At 42.1% G+C, this 22,163-nt stretch overlaps 1 protein-coding gene across 7 annotated transcripts in view; it reads left to right on the top strand.

Annotated features, from left to right (window-relative positions):
- The window catches only part of plekhh1 (pleckstrin homology domain containing, family H (with MyTH4 domain) member 1), a 168,726-nt gene that overhangs the window by 89,827 nt on the left and 56,736 nt on the right, over positions 1 to 22,163 (top strand). The window lies entirely within an intron of this gene.

The following is a 22,163-nucleotide window of genomic DNA, read 5'->3' as shown; positions in this document are numbered from 1 at the left end:
AAGCCTCTATCTGCCATCAACGCTCGGAGGGCGGGCTCCCAAAACCCCCCTCTGGTTTCCGTGAAGAAAACGATTTCCCCCCTATAATCCTCTCAGTATTCCCATCCATGCAGCACAGATGCACAGATTAGCTTCTCTCACAGCTGAATCTGATGTTTGAGGCTCAGCAAAAGGACAGCGGAGTCAGACTCACGAGGGCTCGTTGTGAAATAAAGGAAGTCGTCACTAAGGAGAAGTTCGGGGTCAGGTAGAGCTCGGGACGGAGGAGGCAGTTGTCCGTGTCATCCCTTTTCACAATCCCCAGCTGGTCCACTGACAATTGTGGGAGATTTCAAAACACATGTTGTTTTGGTTGATGGATTTAAGCTTTGGTAATTAAGCAGTGCATATGACCGCTTGGTGTTTGGGTAGGAGGATAAGCTGGAGGCATGTGCAGCAAAAGACTCAAAGCAGCAGACCACACAGATGTAATCAATCAAGGAGTGGAAAAGAAAAAAACCTTCATCCAACACTCCCAGTCTGGAAGCTATAAAGCACTCTGATATACAGGCAGTGTACACAGAGCTGAAAGGATAACATATAGCTGTTATCTACATGCATCTGCTTCACCGTCACTCCCTTTTGGTGTGGATTTCAACATCAGGCCTTTCATATTGTGCTGCTGCTATTGAGACACTGAGATCATGTGTGTTGAATTTGTGTTTCATGACAGAATTGCATGACATATATGAATATGAATACAGCCTGTACTCTTAGAAAACATCTTTAAACTTGCAGTAAAAGACCAAACATTGACAAATGGAGTCAATACGATGAACTTTTTTAGAAGGTCATTCACACAGCAGATCAAGCAGCTAAAAGCAACATCATCAGTCATTTGCTGTCTTATTTCTGCTCAACATCGAAGTCCAACAATCACTCTTTTTTTATTGCTCTGTTTTTGGTCTCTACCAACTCTTAGAAAAACATCCCACTCACATTACCAGCTGTTAATAGTGTGGTTTGATTTTCTCTTGCGGAGAATGTAGTGAACAATAGATTTTCAGTGAAGTTACAGCAGGTCAGCAAAGAGCTATAACTCTCTGTAGAGCTCAGTAAAGCTGACGTGAGCAGCTGTTTCATTGCTATTAGCAACATTGTCATATTGTTTTGACATTGTCGTTTGATTTTAATTTTTACAATAATTGCAATAAAGTCAAATGAATTATCGTTCTTGTGACATAAATCTTCAGAAACAGATGCTGTAATACTAGTAATACACTCAGCAGCACAGACAAATCCTCTCATCCATCTCTGAGGCATCAAGGTGATGACAGGGGAAGGAGAAGATGAGTGTGTTGGGCTAGGAAGGGGATTCTGGCGTCGCGTACCATTGGATCCAAGCTTACTCTCTAAAAGCGTGTTCGTGACACGTGAAAATCCTGCCCTGTTCCCCCTCCCTGCTCACGAGACACAATCACCCAGCGTCTCCTCCTGCGCCCGCGCGTCCACGCCGCCCTCAGAGGATGTGAAACTGGAGACGCAGTCCGAGGAGTGAACCTCCACCCTGTCCTTTGTCTGCTCAACGCGGAGCGGTACAGTCGACAGATTCCTCACACAGCTCCTAATGGAGAGGCTGGAGCTTTGAGAGGTGTGTGTCATTTAACCTCTTTTTGTTTGACATCCCTTGACTCACATTGAAGACAAATAGGATTTTGCCCAAATAAACAAACAAATAAAAAAAGCTCCTTTGATAAGAAGTGTAGTGTGTTATCCCCTTAAGCTCTTTGCAGAGTTCTTGACATCTTTTAGCGTATTTGTTTTGGTTTAGCAGCCCTTACTGTTTTGGTTCAAAGCTCATTGTTGCTTCCAGGCAGCTATCTTTCAGCAAAGGAACTCAGATAAATGGAAAACCAAACAGAAGACAGACACAGTTAGCGACTAACCAGGGAACATGGTGGAGCGTTTAGCAAATAGGATCCAGATCATTCCCTTTAGAGTTGTTAGCCAGAGCAACACTTAAAGGTGGGGTAGGTGATTCACTTCAGAAACACTTTTAGTTATATTCCATGGAATGCTCTTAACATCCCGATAGCAATGAATACATGAAATGCTTTGACAATAAATATATACAAATATTTCATCTGTGGAAGCCAAGGCGCTGTAAAAAGCAAGTCCAATTATCTGCCCTCGGCCCACGGCAGATAATTGGATGGCCTACCTCATTGGTCATGTGTGTGTGTTGGAGGAGGGGCTCTGGAAGGAAGTCTGAAGGAAGGGGCAGATTTTTTTCGGTTGTGTATTTTCAAATTCTAGCTTACTCGAGCTGGTTTCTCCATTCTTACCCTACCCTACCTTTAAAATAATGCAAACACTGCTAGAAGTCTGCTGGATTTGTGAGTTGGATACTGTTTGCAACCCCGGTCCCTTTATCGTTATTATAAGCTGATGTTTTAATAATGTGTTTAAAGCTCCTGCTCCTGCCACTAACTCGCTTACTGCAGGTTTAAAATGGACGAAAAAATGGTTGATTTGACTCGTTTGCCAATGCAAATCAACTTGTTTTAATGTATTCACTCCAAAACTCTTGCAGCATACTAAACCAACATAAAGACAGGAAGATTTCCGCATTAGAATAAAAGTTGAGCTTATCTCACTTCTCTGACAAATCATTAATACTATAGTAATTATTCAGTAGTGACAAAAATCCCATAAATGGTCCATTACAAACTGTGTTCATTGGCTCGATACTTCAGTTCTTGCAATACGCATGAAGTGACCCTTTAACTGATCCAAGTTATTTTAAGTTCCAGAATTCAAATTATACTTTAATCCTATAATTACTTTGTTTATCTTACATTATTTATTACACTGTCACCGTCTTGATGATTGCATTGCAGTAAAGTCCACAGAGAGTCATTTTTCCACTGCTGTCTAAACATGGCTTCACACCAAATTCTCTCAGTGGGCGGAGTTTTCCCAGAGGGCCGCCGGCTCTGGGCTCTGATTGGTTGATTTAGACAGTTGAATTGAGTGACGCACTGTCAAAGACTATCCATCGGGGGACAATGTGCGCACTCAGGGGCTCAGAGGTCAGCCTGCTAACAACTACTGAAGTTTGTTTTCTGCTGAGGAGCCACCCTTTGATGTGTGCCCCTCATTATCAGAGCTTGTGCCCCCCGCTGCCCCAAACAAGGCTGTCTGTGTGTGTACGATTGTGTGTGTGTTATTTTACAGCTTCCAGTGACCCTGTTTTGCCAGAACTGGAGTGCATGCAGTTGGGAATCTGACTCAGGTTGACCAGAGCTGATCGCGGTTCCAGTCTGTTTGTTTGGCATCAAAGAAAGAAAAAGAAATCGCACATGAATGTTTAATCTGGAAAACCTCTTCCGCTTGATGAAATGTTACTCTGGCCTTCCCGAGCCTATAATAACCACAGCATCGTTTCCAGCTGTCTGTGCTCCAAGCTTTTACATAATCAGTGTTGCAAATGGCCGTACATGTTGAAGAAAAAGCTGTGCAGATATGGAATAGTTCCTGGAATGTGACTCCCATTGGGGTGATGTCAATAGGGTCAGATTTTTCAGAGTGCAGTAATGTGAACAGAAACAGTGGATGTCCTGTCGAGGAACAGACGAGTTAAGATCAATAGCTTGGAGATAAGGGAGTGTTATTTTGAGCAGGAGCCAGATAGACACAGGCCTTTTGTGTTAAAGATGAGAGAGCCACTGGAGGATGTGTGTGAATTCATGGAGTCAGTATGAGATAGTGTGTCTGTGTGTGCAAGAGTGCAAGAATTCAGGCGGCAAACACTGCATGTGTGAATGAGGAATTTTGGTGCATGTGCGTGGGTTCAAATGCATGTGTATGCGTCGAAATGGGTTTGTGTGTTGATCAGACGGGCCTTTTTTCTAGAGAAGAAAGCAGCTCACTGTCCTCGTGCTGTCCTGGGTATAAAGTCAATGGCGGCCGGGCCTGAGAGCGGGCCTGCGTGGCTGGATCTCTCTGTCTCTGCACGCTGAAGCCTGGCCTTGTTCCCAGCTGTTTGTTCAGCTGGCCCACCAGCGGGGACACCAGGGACTCAAAACCCCCTCTCAGGCTCAGTCGGACACCTCCACCGCCGCACCCACCCAGGTCACCAACCCCCCTCACCCCTCACCCCAGGGTTATTTGCTCCGAGGCCATCGTTTAAGAAGAGTGTTTTGTTCGGGTCCGCAGTCCCCGCTTAGGCTCTTGTCATCAGTGCCATTGATCTGCTCCAAATGAGCTGATTAGGGGGCCTGCAGTTTGTCCTGTGGAGTGGGCCGGACTAAGCTGGGCTGAGCTCGGCTGGATGAGGAAGGGGTTACAGGATGAGGGGCAGGGGGTCAGAGAGCACACAGAGCAAACACAGTTGGGCATTCACTCTCAAAGATGCAACATGAAATTAGTGGTTGTTTGAAGAGGATCCGATGGAGCCTGTTTGGTTGTGTTTGTTGTGTCAGTCCAGCCCCTGTGGCTTCATGATGCTGCAGCTTTGATTTCCACTAATGAACTTCCAACAGCCCTTTCACTTTATCTTTTTGCTTTGCTAAGCTTCTTCTTAACTTTATTTGAGTCATTTTTTCGTTTGCAGACATAAAGCTTAGGGTCGTGATATTTTTCGGTGGTTATTGGTTTGACAACAATTCAGCCTCTGGGACAACTACCAATACTTCTAGAACAATAATTCCTCTTCTGTTTTCGGTCAGTTGTTCACAGCCCGATTAACAACTTGTGAAGCAGGAATGGAGTTAGAATAGCCAGGTTAGAAGCTAATAAAAGCTAATAAAAGCTAAATCATGATCAGTCAGTAGCGAATGACTTCAGAGATTACATTTCGGCAAATAAGTTGTGCCTCTTTTGCTCTCCACAATGACGGTTTATCGTTACAAATACTACTACTGAGACTACAAATGAAAACCAGAACACTCCCAATACCAAACGTTCGCCTGTTGCATTAAGATTCTGCAAATGAATGCGGTATCTGTTTATAGATATACATATAATAATAATAATAATAATAATAATACATGGGATTTGTAGAGCGCTTTTCCTAATGCTCAAAGACGATTTACATAAATACCTACCATAGATGTAGCAACATGTACCTACCAATATCAAGGTGCTGCTCACTTGTCCCGATCAATATTATAACTGATGTCAGAAGATCTGGTTATTTGAACCCCTCGTAGTGTTAGCATAAGGTCTATGCAGAGTTCCCAGGTCCTTGTGTTTCTGGCAAAAACCATGCTGCTATTTAAAGAAAGAATAATATACAGGGGACGATCTGAAAACCCTCACCCTGTTTTATGTAATGTCATTGTTTGTAAGTAGGATATTGGATGAGTTTTGATTAGATGGCTACATAACCCAGTGATTCTCAAAGTGGGGGGAGCAGAGGCATGCCAGGCGGGGCGCGAGAGACCAGGAGGAAAAATGGTTATAAAAATAAATTAAAAAAACATAAATTGAAAAATTATTGATTCGAAAATAATATGATGCAGTACTATTACGTCTGGGTCTCTGTGTTTCATTAAAGCTCCGCTCTGTGTGTGTGTGTGTGTGTGTGTGTGTGTGTGTGTGTGTGTGTGTGTGTGTGTGTGTGTGTGTGTGTGTGTGTGTGTGTGTGTGTGTGTGTGTGTGTGTGTGTGTGTGTGTGTGTGTGTGTGTGTGTGTGTGTGTGTGTGTGTGTGTGTGTGTGTGTGTGTGTGTGTGTGTGTGTGTGTGAGAGAGACATTTTGTGTGTGAGCCATTTTGTGTGTGTGTGCGCGAGAGAAAGCGCACCGGTACCGGAGATCGTTGTTTTTAGCTTCTGGTGCTAGCGAGCTACGCTAACGAATATAAGGAGTTTTTTCAACAACAAAGTGGAGGAGAGTCCTCTCCTGTCAGACTGAGAGGCTCGGTGAGCTAAAGGACTCTCTCAGTGTTATCTCAGTGGGTCTCAAACGTTTTGGTCACCATTAATCGAAACAATTATTTCCGAGGCACACGTTTACATGATCATTATAGTTATAAAAAAATAAGAAAATAAATGAAAAACAGGTATGAAATACTATATGACAGTAAAACAAGAATAAAGTTTAAAAGGGTGATTTGTAAAATTTCCATAAAGAAAAAATAAATCTGTTTACAGTTCTGTTTCATATGGGTGTTGAGAGATGTATCCATAGATCTCTTCATTTTGCACCAGATTGATGCTTTTAACTTCAATATTTAAAAATAAATCTTCCCGGGTGAGCATGCCCCCGGACCCCCCTATGTGAGGTCCACACACCACCTATAAAAATAGCACTTTAACCCTGCTTACACCTATATGCCGTGAGCTGATTATCGAGCTTTCACTGTAACAGTCGCGGGTGTACTATGTATTTGCGTGGGGAATATTGTAGTAGAACATTCCACTGTAGCGACCGGTACATTAATGGGAAACCCTAAATGTTTGAGCACCCTCTATGAAACGTCAAGCTACCCCACAGCACCCCCAAAAGAAGTCTCTGGCGCCGCCACTGAGCCTGACTATTTGTGTTGGGGGGGCCCGACTCCAAAGGGGGGGCCTGACAGAAAAAGTTTGAGAACCACTGACATAACCTAATGGGACCTTGATGCCTGTTATCTTGGATGCATGATCATTGTATTTTCATGCATTAATATGTATTAGTCCTATTTATTAGTTTTGAGGCCTTCTTATTACAGTCTCGGTGTAATCTAACACTCCCAAACTCAGTCCTCCCTCCTCTGGGTCAGCGCGGAGGCCGTGCTGAATGAGCTGCACATTACTCTGAGACACCCTTAACTCCTGTGAGGGAGACATCAATAATATTGTGGAGGATTGGAGTTTGTCTAAGACCAGATGATAAGGTGACGGGCGGTTAATGACAGACAGAGAGGGCTTACCTGCAATTACTCACACAATTTGTCGTGGAAGCATAAACAGAGAAGCAGTGATTTGAAATAATGAGCAGTATTGTATATCAGCGTAATGTGGACAAACTGAGCACATGCGTGGTTATAGCCTGTCTTCATATATCAGGCCTGGGAGCTACAAAGAGGCCTTTGTTTTCTTTACTTGTTTGCTTGCAAGCTGATATTTTCCACAGTTTGAGCTGGTTTTTGGTGTGAAAGCGTTTCTTCCAGTGGGATAGTGAAACTGCATACGTGTTGGATGGATGTCATGTAATTATCCAGTGCAAATGAAGCTGCTCCTTCTTCCAAATCTCTATTTGCTTTGTTAGCTATAGACCTCTGTGCTATGTTGTGTCATAGGTCAAAGTTTACAGGGTTAGGGTGGACACTGTGTCCTCACATTCGTCTTCATTAGAGGTCTGGAAATACTCAGTGACCAGACCTCCTCCTCCTCCTCCTCCTCCTCCTCCTCTGCCTCTTTCTTTTCAAAACTATCTGTCCATTTCTGATAAACTGCTAAATCAGAAGACGGGGCTTAGCAGTGTCAGCACACAGCTGCCTGACATGATCCACCAGTGAGATGCTCTGCAGTAAACATCACTTACTCCAAGATCTTGTCGCTGTGGTGAATTTGAATTAGTTTATTCTTGCCATGAAACACATTCAGATTGCTTTTCATTACCGATGGATTGAGATGACAGCATATTCAGCCTTGTTTAAGCCATGAATGTAAACTGCAGGCTCTCTCACTATACCTAGTATTAATTTAAATAGTCTGTTAAAAACCAGCAGTGTGACTTATAAAGGTAAAAACGTATTTCCTTAAGAGACACACATGGCAAATCATGTTTTACACACACCAACTGGTGATGGAAAATGAGTCATAGCCCGAAGAAATAACACACTTTTGCAACTGCTTTGGTCTCTTTCTGTGTTGCAACTCAACATATTTGACTAAAACAACAACTTTTAAAAGCTGGCCTACATTAACTAACCCACATGTGTGAATGGTAAACATCTTGGCAGTTGGGCAAAAATATTGTTCATGATGCTTGCAGTGTTCACATAAATGCATGGATGTGCTGCCTATCAAATGCACAATTTGCAGAAGGAACCAAAGAAAATCATTGCAAACTAACAAATGATTAGACAGTTACTCATTTCCAACTGCAGCTATGGGTCAAGATCTGCTATCTGAACTTCTAACAGCTGCTATATTACCGCAAAGCTTGGCAAGGACAGGTGCATTTCTGTTTTGTAACAAGGTAAATATCATGCAAATGATAAGAGTAAGAGCTTTTCCCAAATCCCAAATATATTTGAAAAAAGGTTATCTCAGAAATGGGGTCAGATGACGACAGGTTAGGATTAATAGAAAAAAACATTTTTTCTGTACAGCATTAAGTGGATGTTTCCAAATTAGAAAAATATTTCTGAATTATGCTTCACAAAACTGATAACTGTTCAGCTTTGTCTTCTAGAGGCTTTGGTGTGGTGAGAAATGCTGCATAGTTTGACCGCTTCGGAGCTCTCAAACATTACTCAAAACCCTTTTTTAACCGTTTTACATACAAAAAAATACAAGATGTAACATGACTTTAGTGGGCGCATGTACTGTACGGGAATGTTGTTTCATTCAGACAGAGCCAGGCTAGCTGTTTCCCTTTGTTTCCAGTCTTTATGCTAAGCTAAGCTAACTGACCTCTGGCTGTAACTTCATATTTACTTTGCAGACATGAGAGTCAATCCTTACGTCTGACTGTCTGCAAGAAAGCAAACACAGTATAAGTATTTCCAAAATTGGAAAAACATTTCATCAAAGTATTCCATTCACTGGTTATAATACTATGCAAAGCCGTCACCAAGAGATTTAGGCTGTTGCTACTTTAGATTTCCGATCCGTTACGTGCATTAGTTCAAAACAGCTGCTGTGGAAAAAAGATCACATACACGTGTTATTTTATAAAATGTCAAAGCAGTCCTCCAAACCCACTAAATGCAAACGTTATTCTCCTGCGAGAAACTCACTGAAACATGATTACTCTTGTCATGTGGCTTTGACTACAGAGAACCTCCTGGCTTTCATTCCCAAAGTTCGGGAAACCGAGGCCTATGGTGTTGCATCAAACTAGATCCCAACTACACAAAGCTAGATTGACTCAGACACTCGAACCAAAACCAGACCAGACGCACTACATGTCCCTCTTCCCCCCCTGAGGATGTTATCAGAACAATGACATCACTGTAGTGTTGTCTGTGTGTGACATTACCAAATCTGTGGTGAGGGAAAAGAGCAAAGGAGCTGGACAGAGATGGAAATAAGGATGCATAGACAGAGACATCAGCAGCTTCAGAGAAACACAGGGAATAAGAGAGTGAAGGCCTCAAGCTGTGTTTTGGCTGAACTCACCGTGAACCGCGGCAGATTTATTTTCTCCGGAGCCTGTTGCTCGCTCAAAGGGGGCATATTTACATGCCTCTCCCCTGGGCTGCTGTGGAGCTGGGCTAGGGGAGCGGAGGATGGGATAAGTGGGCTGAAGGCAGAGGTGGGAAGTAGTGCAGTACAAATATCTGGTATCAGCACTTTACTGCACTACTTATTTTTCTGAAATTGTTTTACTTCTTACATTTTGAACACAAACACCTGTACTTTCTACTTCTGACATTTTCCAAACAGGCTGGTTCCTTTAGTTTGAATGTGTGTTTGGTGGTGTGATCATTATTATTTAGAGTCATTGCGTGCCTATTGATTTGAACACGATCCGTGTATCCATCATTTCCTGGTCTTCTCTAAAGAAGAGGGACCAATGAAAACGTTGTCATGTTGCCGTTGGTCACCATGGAAACATTCATTAGCTAACAATGACATTATTGTTCTATTAATATAAAGGGAGGTCAGGCACTCTTTAAAACAGCTGCTAGTTATGGGTACTTTTTACTGAAGTACATTTCGAAGCCCATACTTCTTTACTTTTACTTGAGTAAAGAAGTTTAGTCAGTACTTCTATTTTTACCAGAGTATCTTTAAACACGAGTATCTGTACTTCTACTTGAGTAAAGGATGTGTGTACTTTTGCCATCTCTGGCTGAAGGGACGGGGATTCACATGGAGCGCAGTTTCTACTCCATAATGTCGCTGCTTAATAACGCGGCCTTCAGCTCCTGAAGTTCCTGGTGGAACGTTCCTCGCCTGCCAGCTTGCATCCTAATGAGAAACACTCGCTCCAATAACCGGGGTGTTTCATTTTAAACCCGGCCGCTCTTATTGACAGGCTTGGTGTGAGTCGACGGATCCCTGCCTTCACAGCTCTCTCCCCTGTTTCCCTTTTTTACACTATTTCGTTTATTTAAGCCGTAGCAAAATGTGCTGTAACCACACATGTAGGAACGCAACAACATTGCCATGAATAGAAATAAAACACAGGTGCTTCTCGTTCTTAGGCTTGAGATTACAGTCAAGATATCCACAGTTTGGAGATATCTGTGATCCACTTTAGCATTTTACTTCTGGCTTTCTATTTATTCTCTTGGTTGTTTGGCCAAGCAGCAGCAATGTGATACCAGAAGAGATAGTCTACTTAAAACACAAGTAATAAGAAAGGATGTTTTATGTATTTCAAACATCTGCAGTATGTATCAAAGTGTTTTGAGTGTACAAGTCAAAGTCCAGACACTGATTATTAATCACACTGAAATCCATCGCAGTTCCTCTGCTTACAGTGGGCTCGTAGGCCTTAGGGCAGTACAGTCACAAGGTATGATTTATTTAAGATGTTTTGGAAGTCATAATTCACTTTGCTATAAAAAAATCTCAATAGCACTATAATTTTTCCAACTGAAAATGGAAGTACGGATTGGAAAACCGGATTTCTTCTTTGAGTCTGGTTTCTCTTTCTTGCGGGGGGGTTTACAAGCCACAGCATTTTGTTCGTTGCTTCGAGCCAAATAATCTAATTTCAAGCAATGGACTTGATTCTGGTTAAAGCTGAAGTGGGATGAGGAAACAACAACCCAAGGTGTGATGTGACAGCCAATAAAGGCGACCACACCGCCAAAGAATTTCAAAATGGCCACAAAGACAAGGAAATGAAATCAACCATTGAAATATTTTGTATTTCTTGTGAAAGAGAATCACATTGTTTTTAACCACAATTGTGGAACGTGTTCTTAGAGAAATCAATACAGTCTGTCTTTTTGGAGACAGTGTTTAGTGGCCATTAGAGGAATTGCTTCTATTACTTCCACATTGGCCGCAGCAGCATTTAACGCGATGGTTGCGTTCTGAAGTATGAGCATGCATCTGAATGACGTTTTAATATCAGATCACTTATCAGATCTGTAAACAGGATTGCGGAGTAACATCTGGTCCAATGTTCATGAAACTTGGTGGAAGGGTGTATCAGAAGAAACAATACCATTTTGAGCTGCTCGGAAACAAAGGGCACAAACACAGCTTTAGTTTGACCTCCTGGTGAAAAAGGGAATTTGTCCCCCCTTTGTGTGATTTTCGGGATGTCGGGAAAATGTGTTCCTGACTCGAAGAAGACCATGCTTCCAGTCAGCATCAAACTCAGAGACAGTTATCAACTTGTTGTTCTAATGCCCTGAGGAATATAATGCCACACATCTTCTTTATAGCTTCCATGTTGTTTACATAAACATCTTAAAGCTCATGAACCATTTCCGTCCAAAAAACAACTCCCAACTTGAAAAGGGACCAATCCAAGGAGCATGTGCATGCCCCATTGGCTTTGGCAGAGGTCTTTAAAGCGCCATTCCAGTTAATAATGAAAATAATGAAACACCTCATTACAGTATAAGTTGTGTAATGCACTACATGCTGCATCAAAGACTGCTCTATGTATTTTCTCCCTTCGAGGCATACTAATGAGCCAACATACAACAGTTTGGAACAGCTGTCCGTTTTGTATCCAAAGGTCGACTTTGCTCTCATTTAAACAGGATTTCCTCTTTTCCTGCAGTCCTACCTCATGCATTGTAATGATAAAACTGCATGCAAGCTCACACTGGAGCCCACTGAGGAAGAGGGGAATTAACTCGCTGTCCTGCACCTCTGACTCAACTCTCTGTGAACTGCGTGTGGAACCAGGGGTCAGCGACTCTGGGTTTGGTATCGTTTTCCCCCTCCCACTCCTCTGCTGTTTTTGCTGGGGGTGAGTTAAGGAGGGCTGGGGAGGCAGGAAGGCTCTCCGCTCCTGATCCCAGCACAGCTCAGGAGAATTTCTGGCTGCGTCTGACAGGTAACGCTCAACACGCCGGTCGGGGCGGCCCAGCTGTGACCCAGTGAGGGAGGAGGTGTGAGGGCAGAGGGCAGACAAGAGATAGGTGTAAAGCATTCGACCTCAGCCCTGCTCTCTTGATTTGTACTCATTTTGCACATGTTTTAGATTTCACAATTAAGTGAAGGGGAAGTGGGAAAATAAAAGCATAAATTATCTCGTTTCGGTGCAGCAGATGTTCCTTGATCATGCTAGCAGTTATTACATTATTTGTTTTTGCAGACAATTTCCTTTTTTCTCTCTGTTTGTGTTCCTTCCTCTATCTAAAGAATTGAGTATTTGACTTAAAGGGGAAGTTATTTTTTTGCATTTTGGTACAGATTTGCTTATTGTGTAGTTTTAGTTCCCCAAGTTGCAAAGTACTTTTCTTATAGCAGCATTGTAATTTGATGAATCAGATGATTTAGTCATGATTTTTTTTACATTGTCAGTCTGTGGTGCGAAATCTAAAACAAAGAAGTTGAAGAAAAACATGTTGTCAAGTCAAACAGTATTTTATTCTTGTGAAGATGCACACGCTTCCAAAGATAGCAAATGTATGGTTTGGAGAAAGGTGTATTAAATGACATACATGTATAATATTGTTATTTTACTGAAACCGTAAAGCTATTGGGTTTAGGATTTTGTACAACCCTGGACCTGCAAACATGTATTTTTGTGGCCACTTGAGGGCGGTATAACAAGCTATAACTTTAAAACTGCAATATAATCCTCACGCCCCGTCTACACAGCAGCTTAAAAAAAACCTTCCAACGCTTCTCTACCCATTCACTTTGAATGGGGTGACGTCACTTTGCCTCGCTTTTCGCCAAACTGCATTGTGGGGAAGCAAAGTGAAGATTTCCAGGATTTCCAGGATTTCCAGGATTTTCAGGATTTTCAGGATTCAAAAGTTGAGCAATGTTCAACTTTTGAAGATGAGGTGGAAGCGTCAGCCAATCAAATCCCGTTTAGGCAAATCTGACAGTACAAGCGCTAGCCAATCAAACCGCGTGTAAGCTGGGAGAGACATACATTCATTTCCTCATATTCCAAACGAGAAATTACGGTAGCAAATCACCCGGTTCTTTACGACCAGTAACTATTTACCGGGATACAAACCGGAGGAGGCATGGAGGGAGGTGGCAGAGACAGTGGGTGAAACTGGTAGGTTTTCGCCTGTTTGGGGATTTTATATCCAGTTTACTTCGTTTTAACATTGCTATTGCTTTGTATGTCGGGGGCGGGAGATTCATGTGATTGGTTGTTGGTCTCGTTGCTCGCAAAAAAAAACCAAGCTTTCAGACATACCCACCTACAAGATTTTCAAGATTCTTTCAAAGCTGCTGTGTGGACGGGCCGTATACTTAATTTGGCAAATATGTTAGAAATCCAGCTAGTTCCTATCTTACTCTGTCTACTGTTTGGTGCTCAGTAAGCAGGAAGCAGAAAGTTAAACAGTGCCATCTGGAGCAGAGAGTGCTGCTGATGAGAGCCCCGGGACTCAACCCAAAGAGTAGCAGGCCTGGAAACCAAAACTATGAGCTGAAAGATGTTAAAACACTTCTTTAGGGGATACATTTCTATAGTTCCAAAAAGGTGTCATTTATACTGTGGCTAATATAAAAATATTTAGTCATACATCTTTACGTTTGAGTCTTTTCAAGCCTAATATATAAAACAGCAGGGAAAAACCACACATATTTGGTTAAAGCTAAACACGAAAAGGGGACAAAGGATGCTGAGGAGTTCAAACATAAAGTCGACATGTAATAATAACCATATGCAAACATGGCTTTTTGCCCAATATGTATACGATGCAGTGCTTTCCCAGGTTTTGGAGGTACAGGCTGGTGTGTGTAAAGCAAGTAGGAGCAGATGGAAGCCCATCCAAGTGATATTTCAATTATAAAGTCATCCAGCACCACATTATTACAGTCCTGCAGACTCCAAAAGCCACCGAAACCGCTCACATGCTGCACTTACATTAGAGGACACCAAACGTGAGCACACACACACAGTAAAACCACATGTTTATGCACACATGAAGACGGTGTAGTATTTCATTTTTAAGGGTTATCAGAACTACGTGCTACACACTCACACTCCTGCACACTCGGGGCAAGAGTAGGAGGAGCAGATCAAAGAGACTGTGGTTAAAAAAAACACCCAGGGACACCCACCTCCACATAAACAGGGGATCTCCTTACCAAAAACAAAGAGGCCTGAGCAGCCAACCCACATCCAGCGGAACAGGGAGGGGTGAAAGGGGCTTCAGAAAAAGGGCGAGGGGGGCGATCAGAAAACATGTTACATGGGCGGAAAGGTAGAGCGAAATCATTCATTACTGTAATTACAACCTGAGCCCACTTACTCTTTCATTCAGTGGGAGGAGAGATTCAACTTCCCCACAGAGGTGTTTACCTCAAACTGATCCTATTTCTTTCTTCACATGAACACATACGAACACTTTAATGCAGAGACACACACATAACACACACTGCAGGGGTTCCCTAATCAGTCAGAGGGATGCAGTTTATGTCAGTAAACGAAATGAGCTATGAGAGGCCTGTGTCTTCTTCACTGTATTTATCTAACCTCCCCGCTCTGAGTCAAGCTGTCCCTCCCCACCGCACTCTACTTATTATACCTCCGAAGCAGAACAGTGTTTGACTGGCAGATAAACATTTCATACTTTGTTTTTTTTCTCTTTACGTTTTAATCAGGACGTCTTAAAGGAATAGTGCCACATATTTGAATAGGAGTGTTTTTTGGCTTTCTTTCTGTGATATGCGAGGCGTGTGGCGCAGTGGATAGAGCCTTGGTGTTGGGATCAGGTTCAAACCCCACTGCAGTCAGCATGTCGTTGTGTCCCTGGGCAGGACACTTCACCCCAAATCGCTCCTGTGGGGATTTTCCACAGTATTGAGTACGTAAGTCGCTTTGGATAAAAGCAACTAACATGTAATGTAATGTAATGTAATATGCTGAGAAGATGGATTCACGTATGATTGTTAAGGCCGCTGTAATCAAAATCTTTCAAAACAAAGTGGATACAATTATCATTTATTAGCGTGTATGGCTCCATTAAGGATTTGTGTTCACTGCCATTCATCGTAGCAACACTGGCAATCACAAATGTAAAAAATAAGAAAGTTAGCTCCTTGCTGTTGAACATAGTGGATCGGTTAACAGCTAAAGAGGCCAACATTTCTTTCAGGAGATGGTGGAGACCAAAAACAGAGCTACAAAGAGAGAGACATTCCCCCCTATGTGCTAATGTTGTGACTCTCCTTTAGGTTTAAATAAGCATTTGTTAGCTGACAAGGTAGCTGTATCAACTAAAAAGATGATACTATGTCAGTGTGGCGGTAGAAGCTACAGTTGCTAATGCTTAGCTTAGCTTAATTTAGCTGAAAGATTGCACAACTGGGATACAGCTAGCCTGGCTTTGAACAAAATCCACATTTAAAAACATCATACGGCAAAATCATACGAGTAGCCTTTGTTAAAAATAAAGGCTACTCGTATGATTTTGCCTACATTTAGAAAGATTGATACAACTTTCTTATCTCTGTTCAAATGAAGCTATAGCGAGCAGCCGGCTAACTTGGCGTAGCTTTAAAATTAGGGCTTAAACTGGATCTACAGCATAGATTAAACAAATAAGATTTAATTTCACAGTTAATTGAGTTTTTAAATGCAGATTTTGTTCAAAGCCAGGCTAGCTGTATCCCAGTTTTGCAGTCTTTCAGTTAAATTAAGCTAAGCTAAGCATTTGCAACTGTAGCTTCTACCACCACACTGAAATAGAATTATCTTTTTTTAGTTGATACAGCTACGTTACAATTAGTTACTTCTGTACTAAGGTAATTACTCAGATTGTTTATTTGTAATCCTTGCCTTTTGTGTACCCTTGAATTTCAAATATTAAAAAGCCCACTCAACCTTTTAAATTCTCATAAGAGAAAAATATCTAACTGGGAAGGAGTTTGGCGCTCAAACAAACTCCCTTTATCACTTTTACGTGACTGATTTTGGGCACAATGCTAGTGGAACTTTTTCTGTAGCAAGTTGACTCACTTTGCGACCGCAGCTTCCAGGCTCTTCTCTTTTTACAGCCTCCTTTAAATGTGTTTACCTTGCTCTCATCTCCGTGTCCCTCAGGACTTCTTAAGCACCGCCCTTGTGTCTCTCTGGGGAAACAAACGTCCTGCAGAGAGGGAGGAAGGGAAACAGTAGCCTAATGTGATCAACAACAACAACAATGCCTGGAAAGTTCACCAGTAGATTTCCAGTCATTCATAAGACCTACAGGTGTTTCATCCGGGCCAGGAAGTACGCCTCAGGCAAGCTGTGGCATGTATTCAGAAACACAATACTGTAAATGCATAGGAAAGTACATAAGACATGTGATGTTAATATACATGTATATACATGCATGGAAATACAGTGTGTGGGGTTTGTGCTTACTGTAAGTCAATTGGTGGAAAAGATTTAGATTTCTCTGCATTTATGCTACTTCAGGAAAAACAGACTGTGCTTGTTTTTGTTTTGGTCTTTGCTCCCATCATATCTAATGGAGGTCATGCGTCTGAGGCAGAAAACTGATTAGTTCACAGAGCGTAGGGTTTTAAACTCCTCTGGAGAGCGTTAGGAAATCTCTGCTGTGAACCGGAGCAGAGACAGAGCACAAGTGGCACCTAGTGGACAGAAGCAGCACTGCACTCTGTCTGGGATGAAGGCTGGTTAAGGCCCTGCTTGCTTTCTCAGTCCCTCACTTTGTAGGACATGACCTGAGCTAAAGGTCCTACCTCTAAACTCAAACGTTCCTTTGTTTTATTACGTAACATGTTTAGGTTGGCCTGCCAACCCTTTGAAATAATGTTTAAAAAGTTCTACAAAAGGAATATTTATTTTAATACTAATAAGTGTAACAAATCAAAACAATATGAATCCTTGTCTGACATGCAGCAGCAGTCGTTGCATATACTGTAAAAATTATCCAATTAATAAAAGAGAAACGTTTAAAACAAATCGTAAATCACAGACAAACTGTACTATTGAACAGGTTAAGTAATACTCTACCATTATGGGATATACACTATGTTTTAAGCCGAGAAATCGATCCTGTAATTAGCGCTAAATACTGTTAGCTTAGTTTAGCACCAAGACTAGAATCAGCTAGCCTGGCTCTCCTAAAGATACAATATGATTTTCTGTATGACTAACCTTTTGAATGACCTAGATTAGTCCCTTGTTTTCAGTGTGTATGCTAGACTAAAATAACCCGCTGCTGGTTGTAACTTAATATTAAAAGGACAAAGATAAGAATGCTATTATTCATATTTTCTTAATCTATCCAAGAAAGTGAATAACTGTAGTTGCCAAAATGGCAAACCAGCTGCAACAGAATGTAACTAATCAAATTCAAAACAACAAATAACCACAGGAAAACCGCTGTGACGCAGACCCCATTAAAACTGTATCCTGTGTGTCTAAAAAAAGCATATGTGATAAAGCTGCCTTTGAGGAATAATGATAATTAAACTAATGTACGGAGCACAACAGGAAAGCAATGTGGTCTCAGATTGACTGGTCTCGTATGTAAAGATAAGTTTACGTTCGTAACCTGACAAACAAGAAGACATTATGTTGTCTGACTGTCCCTCACCGACCTTTTCTCTTGTAAAGTCAAAAAGTCTTTAATGTCAATCTTACTCAGTTTTTTTGTTTACTGACAGAGAGATCAAAATGACGTTTGATTTGTAAAGGCTAAAGTAATCCTTTAATCAACTCATGTCTCCTCTCAACCACGATGTTGATGCTATTGAAGCCACCTGCAGTGAGGAGATGAGTCATGAGTTATTAGATCCCGTTGCTCTCCACGCTTATATAACAGTCACTGCAGATGAAGCTAATGCTGCTAACTATTGCCCTGACTCGTGAAACATTGCAAAACAAATCTGAGACTTGTTCCATGATGCCCTCAATTGCTTCCATGGGCACAAACTTTCCTCAAATTGAACCCTTTCCTTCTTGAGGATCAGCCCGATATGACATCATGCAAAGACTCGCTGTTATGATGTAAAGCCACAGGGCGGGGCTTCTTTTTCTTTGACATATACATGTAGGTTTTCCTGGTCATTTGTCCTTCGTGTTTTCTTCCCTTTTTGTGTTTTTACAGAGAGTGTATGTAGTGGTCAGAACATCTGCGTCCATGGCTGTGTTTTTCTTTCACCGACCTGAATCGACTCCTCTTCCTTCATATGTGTCGAGCCTCCACGCCTTTCTAAAAACATCCAGCTCTCAATGGCTGATTGTATTTTCTGCTGTGATGTTACGCCTCTGACCTCTTCTTCCACAGGATTGCTGCTTCGGCTACGGCTCATTTCCTTACAAACATACACACACGTGCAGTGGTAGAAGAAGTCTTCCCATCATGCACTTTACAGTAGCAATGCCACAGGTTAGAAATACTCTCATGCAAGTACTGTAAAAGAACAAATGTACTGGCATACATACACATATACTTTAAAGTAATCATTATGCAGAATGGCCCATTACAGAATAATATGTAATACATATTTTTGGATTGATTTGGATTGGATAACTTAAAGGGGACCTATCATGCAAAATGCACTTTTGTACGTCTTCTCTACATGAATATGTGTCCCCGGTGTTCCAGGGAACTCACCAAGAGTCAGAAAACACAATCCTCTCTATTTTCCTCCATACCCAAATCTCTTAAAAAGGAGCGGCAACGGATCTGATACAGACTGATCCAGATTGAACACTTCTATGATGTCACAGAAGTGGCGCTACGGCTATTGGGCCAACTCCACCAATCAGGAGGAGACAGCCACGGACATTGCCGTTGGAAAGCGCTGGAGACGCTGTAGTACATATTTCAGGCCACCAGATGGTGCTGTTCTCACTGAATACGAGCATGAAAGACAGTGTTAAATTGAGCGAAATGAGGAATGGATAAAATGCATGATCTGTTTGGTATTTTGAAAAATAAAACGTATAAATATACCTTATATAGGTATGGTCCTACACTATATTATTCAAATATAGCATGATGGGTCCACTTTAATATAGTGCTGTGTACCGCAACCTACGACGATATAAAATATTTCATTTGATGATAACATTTTGTAACAAGCTAAACTATAATAAATATGCTGGAGTAAAAAGTATAATATTTCCCTCTTAAAAGAAGTGAAGTAGAAGGATAAAGTATATACAAACAATAGAACTACTCACTCAAATGTACTTAGTTACTTTCCAGCACTGTACACGTCTGCACGGCCTCTGTATAAAAAATGTTTAAATACAGCCAGTCATTCACACCAGCAGCGAGGCGAGCATGCAGAACGTACAGCAGCCTCTCTCTCCTGCTGACGCCACATCTGCAGCCCAGATGTTTGCGGCGCTCCGAGGTGCTGCAGGATGTTTTGCATTCCCTCTGAGGAACATGTGAGGCGTTCCTGTGGGCCGTCTGGCTGCATTAGTCTGTATGTCACGGGGATCTGTTTGCCTCGGCCCCTTGTTGGCCGGCTCCAGGGGTTTGGGTACGACTGTTAGCATGCTAACTCAGGACAGATGTTGGGTGCTGGATCAGGTGCTGAGAGGAAACTCCCAGCAGGAGGGAAACACTGGCTGCCCTGTGTGGCGTCCAGTCCTGCATAAACAAAAATATTTCCAGCTGAACCGCCTCCTCTTCCGATTTTGACCTAAAGGATGTGGATATTCTACGATGTACTGTAATCTGCCCATACAGTATTGAAGTTGCTACCAAATTACACATTAGGCTACAGAATTTTTATGTAAAATACAAGTTCATTTATTTCATTGCATTACATTACATGTCACTTGTTAGACCAGAGGTGTCCAAACTTCTTTCCCAGAGGGCCACATACAGAAAAATATACGAAGGGCTGGGCCACTCCCTAGAGGAAAGGTATATTGCCTCTTAAGTTCAGTTATAAGTTGGAAAAATCAATCCAATGTAGGTCAATGATGCTTGATACTTGAATATGCTTTAAGAAAACAAAAAGCCTCTATCACAGCTCTCCATGTTAGCAGCTCATTCCAGAAACAGAAGCTTCAGATTGCTTATAATAAGAGGAAATAGGAAGTGTATATTTCAAGGTTGTTATGTACATTTGTTATTGGGCTTTTTAATTATCAACTTAGATTTGTTAGAACATGTTTTCAACTTTAATGGACTGAATCTATTTGAAAATTGGGCTTATTAACACATGAATACTACTGTGTAATATATTTAAGAAGTACAATATAAGACAAGCAGAAGTTTATTATACTTAAGTCATTATACTTTTTGAATTTGCTGAGGGTTGATTCAAAATGGGCCGTGGGCCGCATTTGGCCCCCGGGCCGTAGTTTGGACACCCCTGTGTTAGACGCTTTTATCCAAAGTTACTTACTCTCACTCCATACTGTGGACAATCCCCACAAGAGCCATTTGGGGAGACGTGTCTTCCCCAAGGACACAACGACATGAGCCACAGCCTCCCTTTCAAAGTATGTTTCCGGTTCGTTACAATTTGGGTATTTTTTTAAATATTTCTGCCTACAAATTTCTACAAATGGAAGGCTACTTTAAGAGTCCAATGCATACTGTATGAATTGTTCTAAATTAAAATGCCTTTATCTTACCCATAAGATCCATGTAAGATAAAGGCTTTTAGTCCCTCTCGCAGTTTAAGAGATATTTTGGATTGTTTGAAAGTGTTAGTAGGCTTTTATCCATCATTGTTCATTCCTACAGTAGATGGTGGTTGACCAGTTTAGAGTAACCGAGTCTGACATCAAGGTCATGCATTGAAAGATTCTAAGCCATATGCTTAAACCAATATTGATTTATTTAGATGTTTGAACTACTGTTAATTGCAGCGTCCATAGCAGGGCATTGCGTAGCTTCTCCAAACTGAGGTGCCCACCACAATCGCCTGTAGATAATTTACTGACGATGGGAGTATGTGCTCGTGCAGCCCCACTTCAAACTATCTGAACTAACCCTTTAAACTTTTCTTCCCCTCAGTCAGAAGCATTTCTCCAAGCAGTCCTTGCCGTTGGTCAGCGTCTCCACAGCTGGCCCAGAACCGATTCCAGCCCAAGCCCCACATAGTGGCCCTCACACCACCTGCTATAGGGTCATGCTCATAGAGCGATGTGAACTGTGTCTGCATATAGTGGAGTAAAGGATGCTTTAACGCACACACACACACATAACTGACACAGCATGACGCCCTTTGTGTCCTAATCAGTATACTAGGAACTGAATAACCAGTATGGCCTCCATCCTTCGCTCCAGTTGACTGAGTACGACGGAGATAGAGACGGAGAGCTGGATCTCGCCTTTGATCAGAGTGTCCGTTATTCAATGTGATGTGGCGTTGCTGCGGGTGAGGAGCGGCGGGAGGAGGCTGAGCGGCGGGAGAGAGAGTGCTCGATTGTCTTATCCCTTTCTTTTTCGGGATGCAAACCCCCAGCAAGAAGCCGATATCGGGGTCGGGACCTTTTGGCGACCTCTTTTGCTCATACTTGAAGGACGCTTGCTGTCCCGTGTAACTGCTCAACAACCCCCTTTTCAGAAACTCTAACTGTCTTACACAACTACTTGCCATCCTGCTTCTTTCATGAGGTGAAGGTTAAGGCGTTGGACTGGGTTTTTGGGGGGAGGGAGTAGATTAAAGACAAAAAACTGATATGAGACAAATTGACTGTGTCAGTGTGTTTTAGTCATGGCAGCATCTGTTGCTGTAAGTGTCGTGAGTCTTTTTTTAAAAGGACGTTTTCTGGGAAATGGAGGAGGGGTGCAGCAGAAGGGGTTTGTTTCAAGAGTCTGGTGTTATTTACTCTATTGTTATGTTTGTGCGCGTGTGTGTGTGTGTGTGTGTGTGTGTGTGTGTGTGTGTGTGTGTGTGTGTGTGTGTGTGTGTGTGTGTGTGT

This window comes from Notothenia rossii (assembly GCF_949606895.1).
Source record: "Notothenia rossii genome assembly, chromosome: 7".
Taxonomy (NCBI): domain Eukaryota; kingdom Metazoa; phylum Chordata; class Actinopteri; order Perciformes; family Nototheniidae; genus Notothenia; species Notothenia rossii.
The sequence above is the reverse complement of the archived record's forward strand: the minus strand, read 5'-3'. Positions and strand labels throughout refer to the sequence as shown.